The sequence below is a fragment of the Magnolia sinica genome, chromosome 17, assembly GCF_029962835.1.
Source record: "Magnolia sinica isolate HGM2019 chromosome 17, MsV1, whole genome shotgun sequence".
In the NCBI taxonomy this organism is placed as follows: Eukaryota; Viridiplantae; Streptophyta; class Magnoliopsida; order Magnoliales; family Magnoliaceae; genus Magnolia; species Magnolia sinica.
In genome coordinates, this window is record NC_080589.1 from 5330232 (window position 1) to 5340772 (window position 10541).

The window sequence follows — 10541 nt, forward strand, 5'->3', positions numbered from 1 at the left end:
TGAAGTTTGGTTAGCCACGGATTCACAACAATGTTGGCTTATACTATTCTTCAGGGATTATAAATACATTGTCAAAGATCCTTGAAGTTGACTTATTTTTCCTTCTGCTGCTTCCAACTTCTTGTGTTTCTCTTCACTTGCACGTTGTGCTTCAGCAAATTTACTCTTGAAATCATCAGCTCTCTGTTTCTGACTGTAACAACCTCTATGGAGGCATAAAGTGATGATCAACATTACAAAGTAAAGATGCCACAAGTCCCATACAACCATGTCAGTAAACTCATTACTTGCTGAAAAAGGCATCTTTGATAAAGAAAACACATAGTAGGACCCAAGGAAAAAGTTTGAGAACCTGAAATCAACTCAAAATGCATTTTTGGCTATTTTCCATACCATGTACATGTGTTCAGTTTTTCCTTATCACTTGAGAATTACATGAATTTGGAATAACATCCGCTCCTTTTATATGGACGTTCCAGGTCAAGTACTACAGTTTAGTGCCACACAACTGGGCAGTTGGTTGCATTTCTGCTTCTTCGTTCCTCTTCTAAATCATAGATCAGAAGACATACAAAAATCTACATTTGAAATTCAAGATGATTGTTTAAGAGTTGAGAAATAGATGTTATTTCAATGTTTTTTATTTATCAGAGCATGACCTCAATGTGCCTAGGATTTTGTTAATTAACATTCTATTTCTCTTCAAGATGAGTGAACTACCAGTTCTTATGTTTCAGTGTGAGCCCCCACAAGATGTAAAAGCTTATATCCATCGATCTGGCTGCACAGGGAGAGCTGGTAATAGAGTTTGATATCCATCGATCTGGTAAGGACTGGTTGCACATTTACTACGTGAGTTCTCTTATATTAGGCAATAGTGTGAGCCCCCACGAGATGTAAAACCTAAAGAAGCATTTGTTGATGAGTTTTCTTATACTAGGCAATGAAGAGTGGTAGACAGATTTTTAATGCAGTTTCTAGAGCTTAAAATCATGTACTTTCTAATTTGAAAACTTGCAGTGATTTGTTCTTAGGTTTGTATTGTACTTTCAAGTGTGTCCAAGGTATCTTATTTTTAAGCTTAACAATGAGTCTTTTGTTTATTTTGTGATGGTACAGAGATCAACTCACTAGAGATGATATCAAGGTATTTGCTGCGGTTTTACGGAAACCGGAGCAGGATTTCCTAATGTGAATAGTTCGTATGAGTGCGTTTCACCGCTGGTAGCCTTTCTCGTAGTGTTACCTACGACATTTTTCGTAAGTAAAAGGTTCATTGACAATATTTTATCTACAAATCATTTCGTAGGTAAAGGTTTCATCACAGTTTTTACCAACGTCAAATTTCGTAGGAAAAAGTCTTCACACATTTTGTACCTATGAAACCGTTGGTAAAAGTTTTAACACTGTTTTCACCTACGAAATATTTTGTAGGTAAATGTAGTAACACAGTTATTAGCTACGAACAATTTCGTAGGTACAAGTTTCTTAACACTCTTGTACGTAAAAGTCTTAACAAAGTTTTTAGCTACGAATATTTTCGCAGGTAAAATTCTTAACACTGTTTTCACCTACAAAAACGTTCGTAGGTAAAAGTCTTAACGAAGTTTTTTCCTACTAAAATAGTCAAAGGTAAAAGTGTTACACAGTTTTTACCTACGAAAAAGTTCGTAGGTAAAAGTCTTGTCAACCATTTTAACTTCGTAGGTACACAGTTTTTACCTACGAAAAAGTTTGTAGGTAAAAGTCTTGTCAACCATTTTAACTTCGTAGGTACACAGTTTTTACCTACGAAAAAGTTCGTAGGTAAAAGTCTTGTCAACCATTTTAACTTCGTAGGTAAAAGTCTTATCACTACCAACGATGACATTTTTCGTTGGTAAAAACCTTTAGCCACAGTCTTTTACCAACGAAATTACCGACAAAATGTTTCGTAGGTAAAACTCTTTACTTACGAAATAATATCATTTACCCAAGAAATTTTTCGTAGGAAAAAGTGAAATTTCTTGTAGTGGACGGAGAACCATCCATCAGCTGAAAGTAAGAGAACTCGTCCTCCTCCTTGAGGCTCGCATCACCAGGCTCCACGAAATCTATATCACCTGCATCTATGAACGAGTCTGGTTGGTGTTTTAAAACACTGTCCCAGAGTGGGAGTGAGTGATCAACTCAGTGGGTGCTGTTAGCCATGAGTTGTAACAAGCATCAATTATAATAAGAATTTAATGAAAAGCAATCAATCATAAACATCTATCTAGTCTTGTTAATGCCCATGCATGTAGGATGATATGATGTATGCCCTCGCCACAACACTCCCTCGAGCGACTCCATCTAACGATCGCGTATGACAACACTCCCTCAGTGCGACCTCGACTACCGAGTCGCCAACCTAGCTAATGTCATGCAATGATGATGTTAACCGGGTTCTTAGTTAAGTCCATTCATCCAGCAGATTTGGGAATCTGATACACCCCACATATCAAATGCTCTGAACTAGTTGCGAGGCCAAGACCCCCCAATGTGTGAGGCCGAGACCCCCAGCGTAGGCTGACAGCTCGGACATAGTGTCCCATTCCACCATGCCCGGCTCATGAGATTGTGGATCAATATTCCGTCCGGTATCGATGGGCTACAACGGTTGTGGGGTGTTCCAGTTTCCATACATATGTGAGCAAATAAGGTTAACAAACTAGGTAGGTCAGCCAGTGGACTAAACCGCACGAGCCCAGGCAAGTATGTGGCTGAACGACATCGGGTACAAGCGACCCATGTAGCCTAACTACTGCCGCCCACACGTACTCGTCCAAACTCATGGGTTTAGCCTCAAGGTGGTCCTACCAACGGAACCACCTTCGCTCTCCTCATGTTCCTAACCAACCCAAGGGTAGGAATAGTGATTCATAGTATGCTAACTATCAATATAACATCAAGCATATTCAACACCATGTTCTCATGTTGCTCAACATACAATTCAAATTTCTCTAGCAAGCACACTATTAATATCATGAATAAGGTGTATGTGTGTGGTGTGGGTTGGTGAGGAAGTTAAGCACTTCCTACACTCAAGGGATCAATTACACAAGAACAATGAATCAACACACTAAGAAGCAACACATATGAGAGAAAAGGAAATCAAACAAATATGAGCATGTAATCATCCATACACTAGATCATGAGAGGCAAGATTTAACATCAAGGAGAACTAAACATGTCATTCAATACCATCCAACAACAAACCATTCCTAGGTTCCTCTAGAATCTTTCATACAACATACCAAGCAAACAAAATCATTAAACTCCAACTATAATTGGTGCTAGGCCACCTAAGGATAATAGTCCGCACCTATGGATCGTTGAGATCTTAGAAAACGACCTAGAAACGCCAAACTCGATGTTGATCAGCCGGAATCCTAAGACAATGCACTTACATGTTAGGATTTCATACAAATCCTAGCTCAACACAAAATATTACAAAAAGGATGGGTGGTTACCTGCCCAATCAGATGAAAATCACTTGTATTTGTGGATGTGGGATTTCTTGAGCAAAGGGAAGAAGAGTTTCTAGATCTCACCTCCCCTGGGCCCACCTTTCTCTCCCTTCTTCCTTCTCTCCTTCTCTTTCTCCTCTTTTCTCCTCTTTTCTCCTCTTTCTCTTTTTCTCTCTTTCTTTTCTCTAGGGCAAATTCGTATGGGGAGAGGGGTGCCCTAAATGAGGCCCTTTTATAATGCTAGATTTGGTAACAATGGCCCCAAGTATTGGGTTTTTACTATACTAGACCTATGAGAAGGTCTTTCTAGCCTCTAGGGCCCACTATGGGGTGTACAAGTCAATATACACTGTAGGATAACTAGCCCTAATGATGATCTACGTATGGATATGATCGGCCCGCCATTTGGATGCGCCGATCGACAGATATGATAAGAAGTCTGTTCAACGGTCACCGATAGTCGATCAGGGCCGCAGCTATACAGATATGAGCAAGAAAATATCCTTACTCCATGGGTAAAGTTTAGTCACAAACCGACAGTCCGAAATCCTCAACTTTGCATAAGAGTGGACGACTCAATTCACTTAAGTTCCAACTCCTTCCTTTAGGGTATTTGCACTTTTCATGCACTTGTCCTTCAGCTCAAGTTGATCGGTTGGACCGTACCCAGGTCCGATTCCCGCGATTGACGTCAAGCCCAATGAGACAGACATTATTCTATAGTTTTGAAACTAGTGGTCCACCAACGAAACGAGCGGTCTAGAGCTTGATTGGATAACTGGGACAGTTCTGGTGGCCCTCTGACCATGAAACTTATAAGATAGGTGCTTCATGGCCTGATAAAGGGCCATGCAAAATTTGGAATGATCAGATATGGGGTTTGGTCGCACGGGTCTGATTCGTGATCAACGGTCACCGTGCCACGATCAGGACCCAGATTTTTGTGGGCAGGTGTAAAAAAATATATTAGACCCTCATCATAAATTATGAAGAAATCTGATGGCTGAAATGTCTTACATTTCAGTTTTATTTACACGTGGCATATTCTAATTTTGGCATTGGTGGGGCGCATCTTGCAAGTGTCAGATTCTACTTCTGGGTGTCCACTGGGTCCGTGGTCTGTGATGGTCCCCAAGCCTAATGAGATCTATGCTCCCTTAGATTTTTATAATTTTCTGACCTTCCCGTGTCGCGATATAGCCTGCACGGGCTGTCGCTATGTGTTAATGGTCATCTGGCTTGGAGGCCTGCACCAGGTTCTATCAGGACCCGTCTGACCTATTCAATTGGGCTAATCTTAGTCTAATTTATTTGTGATACCTCACTATGAGCGGCTTAAACGAATGGTCATGTGGCAAATCCTACATGGACGCCCCAGGACACTGTTCTGGTTGGGCGGGACGTTACACTACACCTGATGTTCAAGTGATCGGGCGGATTCATTGGCTTCCTACGGCTGATTAATCGGACTGGTGCGGCTCTTTACTGGTTCCACCCCTGTATACACTGACATTTAGTGCTAATGATCATTAAGTAATATTTAGGTTAATTAAATAAAATAAAATAAAAATAAAAATTGCTGGATTTTTGGAAATCCAAAACAGTGAAAATCCAGGATGTTACAATCTAGCCCCCTTAAAAATAATTTCGTCCTCGAAATTGCCTAAGGGTAGTAAGTAAAGGCTTCCTTATTTCATTTATCCAGGTTTGTTGATTTCAAGTTTATATGCATGGTAGGGTGTATACTATCTATACTAGGCTGGCTCATTTTAGTCTACCCCCCTTAAAACTTTTTCACCCTGATGGTTTACTAAAATTTATTTATAAAGATTTAGATTCATGGCGACGGTTTTCCTCTATCTAGAGTAAAAATATTTATTTTCAATGGTAGGCCAATACGGAGAGACGGCTGTAGTAGGCTTGAACCCGATACGTCGATCATCTACCTGACTAGGGTAGAAGGCTCATCATATCCCTTCTTCGCCCTGGTGGATCCTGGTCTTCTGCTCGGCCAAAGCAGTGAGTCCATTGGTAGTCGCCCAGGATTGAGAATTGAGTCATGCCGGGAATGCTTCGCAGGTGTATACTTCCGTAATTCCGTAGTCCGATCAATCTAAATGTTTAGGAAACGGCCATTATTGGAATGTTTAAATCTCCTATTTATAAGGTTGTCTTTTGGGTCTTGGTTCGAGAGAGTTCTCATTTTAATTCTTATCTAACTTGGTGATTTAAATCTCCCACGGTGCTTATGGTTAAATGATTATCTTGAAAAGGTTTCTAGTAGTATAAAATCTTATATTTATATCACCAATTCGATCTCATGTCTAGTGGGTTAAAAGCAGACTGCACTTTAGTTTCATAAATTTCAAGAATGAAGGAATAGTCGAAATTTTTAAAGTATTATGGTGGTTTGAAGTGCTAATAACATTAATAAGGACGCAGTAAGGCAATCATACATACAAGCATTCACCAGGCGACAAGAAAATTTCAAGGCAATCCATACATTCATATTGGATTCAAAGTACCATCATTATGGCCAGTTACATCCTATAGTATGGATTTATATGTATTGCTAAATACTCTAAATATAAAGGAAAAAAAGAAAAAAAAAACAAACTAATCGAGCAAATGTTCTAACTATCTTTAATACATGGAAGTAGTCCTAACTAATTCAAAATAACTACTAAATTTCCACAAAGTTATGCTACTATTCTTTTGGGTCGGACGAGGACGGGGGTACCTCATCCCCTATGCTGCGGCAAATCAAGGCTCAGGAAGTGATGAGGGTGATTTGGAGAGAGCTAATGGAGTCAATCAAGACTCAACTTCTGCTACAGCTCCAACAGGACAACAAAGACAACTTATCGGTTGGAACACCTAGCGCAAGCTATTGAAGGGTCAGATCGCACCATCCAGGTCGATGTTTTGGATCCTCATTGGTTATGTGGACTACATAGCATCCTTAGCAACTTTCTTTATCTGGAAAGCTTTGGAGAATAGAAAGAAATTAAGGTTTGTAGCCACAAAACTCAAAGGGTATGGTCGTTTGGTGGCAATAGCACCAGTTGACCTATGAAAGGAATGGAATGAAAAAGATTAATATTTGGGCTAAAATAAAGTTGAAAATGGACAGTAAAATATTGTCTCTTGATTATTATCAAACCTCATATAAAAATTTCAATTACAACAATCTAATGATCAATCTAGGCCCAAGTATATAAGATCAAATTTACAAATTGTTGACCCGTATTGATTTGCATGGGGATGAAGACAAATTGGTGGCTCATGTTGCTACTGATGAAATATGTTAAACATGAGTTGTTGAGGTTGCACTCAGTCCATTCACTTGAGTAAACCAATACCCAGAACCAGATCCACTAGACATTAGTAGGTATTCTTTCTTACAATTACTCTTATTAAATCTCCTTCAATATATATCTGGAAGAAGTACATGACACCCTGGTGCACTTATTCTGTTTGTAATCTTTAGGTGGATAAATCTTCAAGCATCAACATACTCCTATACTCAGTTAGCTTTACTCCTTAAACCGTGTGTTTTTGGTATGTAATCACAATCACATTCTCTATTTAAGAGATATATATATATATATAGTCACTTGCAACACCTTTCCACCAATCCAAACAGCCCCTCTAGTGTTTTAGAAATAATCATTTCTCATTTCATAGCCAGTTTTGGTCGTGCTCACATTTCTCCAATGATTAATTTACGTGAGCTCACTGTTGTCATGTGTATTTTCAGAATTTATACAAAGGAAAAGACTAATGCCTCCTTTTTACTTACTTTCTCCCAAGATCCTTCAACAGCACTGGGCTGGTAGTCTCTTCTAAGCTGCCAAGGTTCTCTGACATGTATACACCCTCTGTTGCCGGTGCTGATCCGAAACCAATTTATGCTAGAAGGCTAGTCTAGTTCACAAGAGTGTCACCAAGTGGTTTACTCGTGATGAGGTTATTGTGAAAGATCTATTCTGAAAAAATGTTATAAACTGATTGATGATTTTCCTGAAGATTCTCAAAAAATCAAATGAATCCAAATAGACTATAAGTATGAATATACAAGGCATGATTGGCCGATCAGGTGAAGTGAAGTAGTGGCACCATTGCCTTGAAATTTTTGACAGTTTGAATCCTACCTATTTTACCAGAGCTCTTTGGAGGTTGCATGATTTACAGTAAGCTATTCTCCAAACATGGTTGAAAAGAAAATTCAATCCATAATTCATTTCTTCCCAAATATATATATATATATATATATATAATAATATTAATAAACAAACACTTCGACACATAAGCAAACAGGGCATTATGATTCTCATCTAGTAAAAGAATATTGACAAAATAGTTGGTACATAAATAGTATCAAGTACAATGCACATCTTCAGTTAAAATTGTATGACAAGACTCATTGAAGATCATATTAAATAGAAGTGCCATAGTTGGAGATGGGTTTTGGAAAATGAAATTTGGAAATGGGTTGGAGGTGATGTTGAGTAAGATGAATTTAGGTTGGATGTGAGAAAGAAGAGATGGGTGTTTGTTGGAGGAAAGGGATTTGAGAGTAGGTTTGAAGAAAGGGAATTTGGGAATGGAGTTTGGAGTGATTGAGTGAATGGGTTTTCAATGGGTTTGAGAGTAAATGAATGAATAGAGTGGCATTTTTAGTGAGTGGGTTTTGAGATGGGTATTTTGTGGGTTTTGGGAGTGTAAGAGAGTGTGGGTGAATGGTGTTGGATTTTGTGAATGGGATTTTGTGGATGGACTTGAGAACGGGATTGAGAAAAAAAAAATGGTTAAGAAACGGTTTAGGAAGGTGGCTTGGAGGTGAAGAAGAGGAGATGGGGAGTTTGTAGGAGGAGAAGATGGATTTTGAAGAGATGGGTTTGAGGATGGGAGAGTGAGGATGATGGAGTGGGAGTAGAGGGAAATGGGCTCTACACATCTCTAATTTTTGAAATGTTTCTTATACTTTTAGTAACTGAATTATTTTTAAAATTTTTATGATAATTTATCATTAAGTTTAAAGTCATCCTACAAAATTTCATCTTATTCGGAATTGTGGATAAATTATTAAAATTCTAGGAGTAACCACTGTCTGAAATTAATAATTTTTAGATAGTTGGTAAAACATATTAATTTTAACTATATTATAATTTTTATTTTATGTGTTTCCTATTTTTATATAAAACTAGACTCATTAAGCTTCAATCTTCCTTTTGAATCACCTAAATCGGAGTTATAACGAAGGAGATATGAATTTTTGAATTTGACCTAAAATTGCAGAAATTTTTGGCGGGGCAACTCGGGCCGGGCGGGGTCACGCGGGCTGGGCGGGGTCACGCCGGCCCGCTGGAGAGTTGGGCGGGGTCACGCCTGCTCGGGCGGGGTCACGTCGGGCCTCTGAACTGTCGATCTTTCGACGCGCGTATCTCGCAAACCGGAATGAGTTAGTTGACGTGCCATATATGAATTTGGGGTAGGAGAAGCCGATCTACGCAATGAGTATAGTGGTTTCATGAGATTCTTCCTGGTTAGCAGTCAAAATCTAATTTTTCTATATTTTTTCCCATTTTCGGTAAATTTTCATTCACCCTTAAGTCTTCATCCCAGAGCAGGTCAGAATTATCAAATTTGGCCCGGTATTCACTCATTTGGTCTAGAACGATGTTTCCGACCATCAAATCTTTCGATTTTCGACTCGTTCCTACCAATGTACCCGAAAAATTCAAGAATAGGGTGATGTCAGGTGAATATTTAAAGAGATATGTTGGAAAGAGAGATTTCGACTTATGCCTGTCTGGCTAAGGGCATTTAGTTGTACTAAATGGGGTTGCAATGCTACTCCCAACTCAAGATTTGGGAATGGCATGTGGGGAATGGGTGTGGGACGAAATTTAAAACTTATTTCATAGGCTTTGTAGAATGAGTCTTGTGTTGGAAGGTGTGATATGAGATTTCTAAATCCCATAATAATGAATTCTCAAGGGTAATTTCAAAGGAAATCCCAGAATTCACCCTTAATTGAATACATTCTAAACAGGGTATCATAAAATATGAGATATACTCATTCCAGGGACGATACCTTACACATGCATTTATCTTTACTCTCACAATTCCCTTCACCATAATCTCACCTATTTCAGTTGGCCCAATAGTCCCTTAGGAATCAGGTGGACTGGAATAGCTAACTTTCCTAGTTAGTCGAATCGAGTCTTGCCTTCAAGTTCTCAAATTCTTATCTGGGAACAAGCCGAGGCACTGTAAGACTCTCGGATCCCCTTCTCTAACGTTACTACTGTTCGCCATTGGGTAATAGTCCCATGATTGTGTTTTTTCAGCGAGACTATCGAGGTAATCCCATACCTCGTCAACATCTTTGTTGATGAACTCTCCATTACACATTGTCTCGACCATTTGGCGCATGGAAGATGTCAATCCATCATAGAAAAAATTTCTAATGCGCCACGTTTCAAATCCGTGTTGTGGGCATGAACTGACCAAATCTTTGAACCTTTCCCAACATTGGAAGAATGTTTCATCTTCCTTTTGGGCAAAGTTCATGATCGCTTTTCTGAGGGTAATCGTTTTATGATGTGGGAAGAATTTTTTTATGAATTCCCTCTGCATATCGTTCCATGTGCCAATGGATCTAGGACGCAGTGAATGTAACCACGTCTTAGCTTTCTCTTTTAAGGAAAAAGGAAAGAGTTTCAACCTAATTATATCCTCAAATACATTAGGAAAACATAATGTAGCTATAATCTCATCGAACTCTTTCAAATGTAAATATAGACTTTCTGATTCAAGTCCATGAAATTTGGGAAGGAGTTGGATAACTCCTGGCTTGATGTCCAATTGTCCTGTGTTTTCAAGAAAAATCATGCATGAGGGCATACTCACTTGCACCTCATTCTCATCTTGGGTATCCTCCACCCTGGGTGGAAGTGGAGGAGGTTGGTCTTCAGCCATAACCTCAGTTAACTCAGGGGATTTCGAGCGGTGTCTAGTCCTGCGATGGATAGTCAACCCCTCAAC

General features: G+C 39.1%; 1 non-coding gene across 1 annotated transcript; it reads left to right on the forward strand.

The window, feature by feature from the left end:
- Window positions 1-9978: 9978 nt before the first annotated feature.
- LOC131232179 (small nucleolar RNA R71) lies at window positions 9979-10085 on the forward strand. The gene has a single exon (XR_009164794.1). It is a non-coding gene; the product is annotated as a small nucleolar RNA R71 (small nucleolar RNA).
- Window positions 10086-10541: the final 456 nt, after the last annotated feature.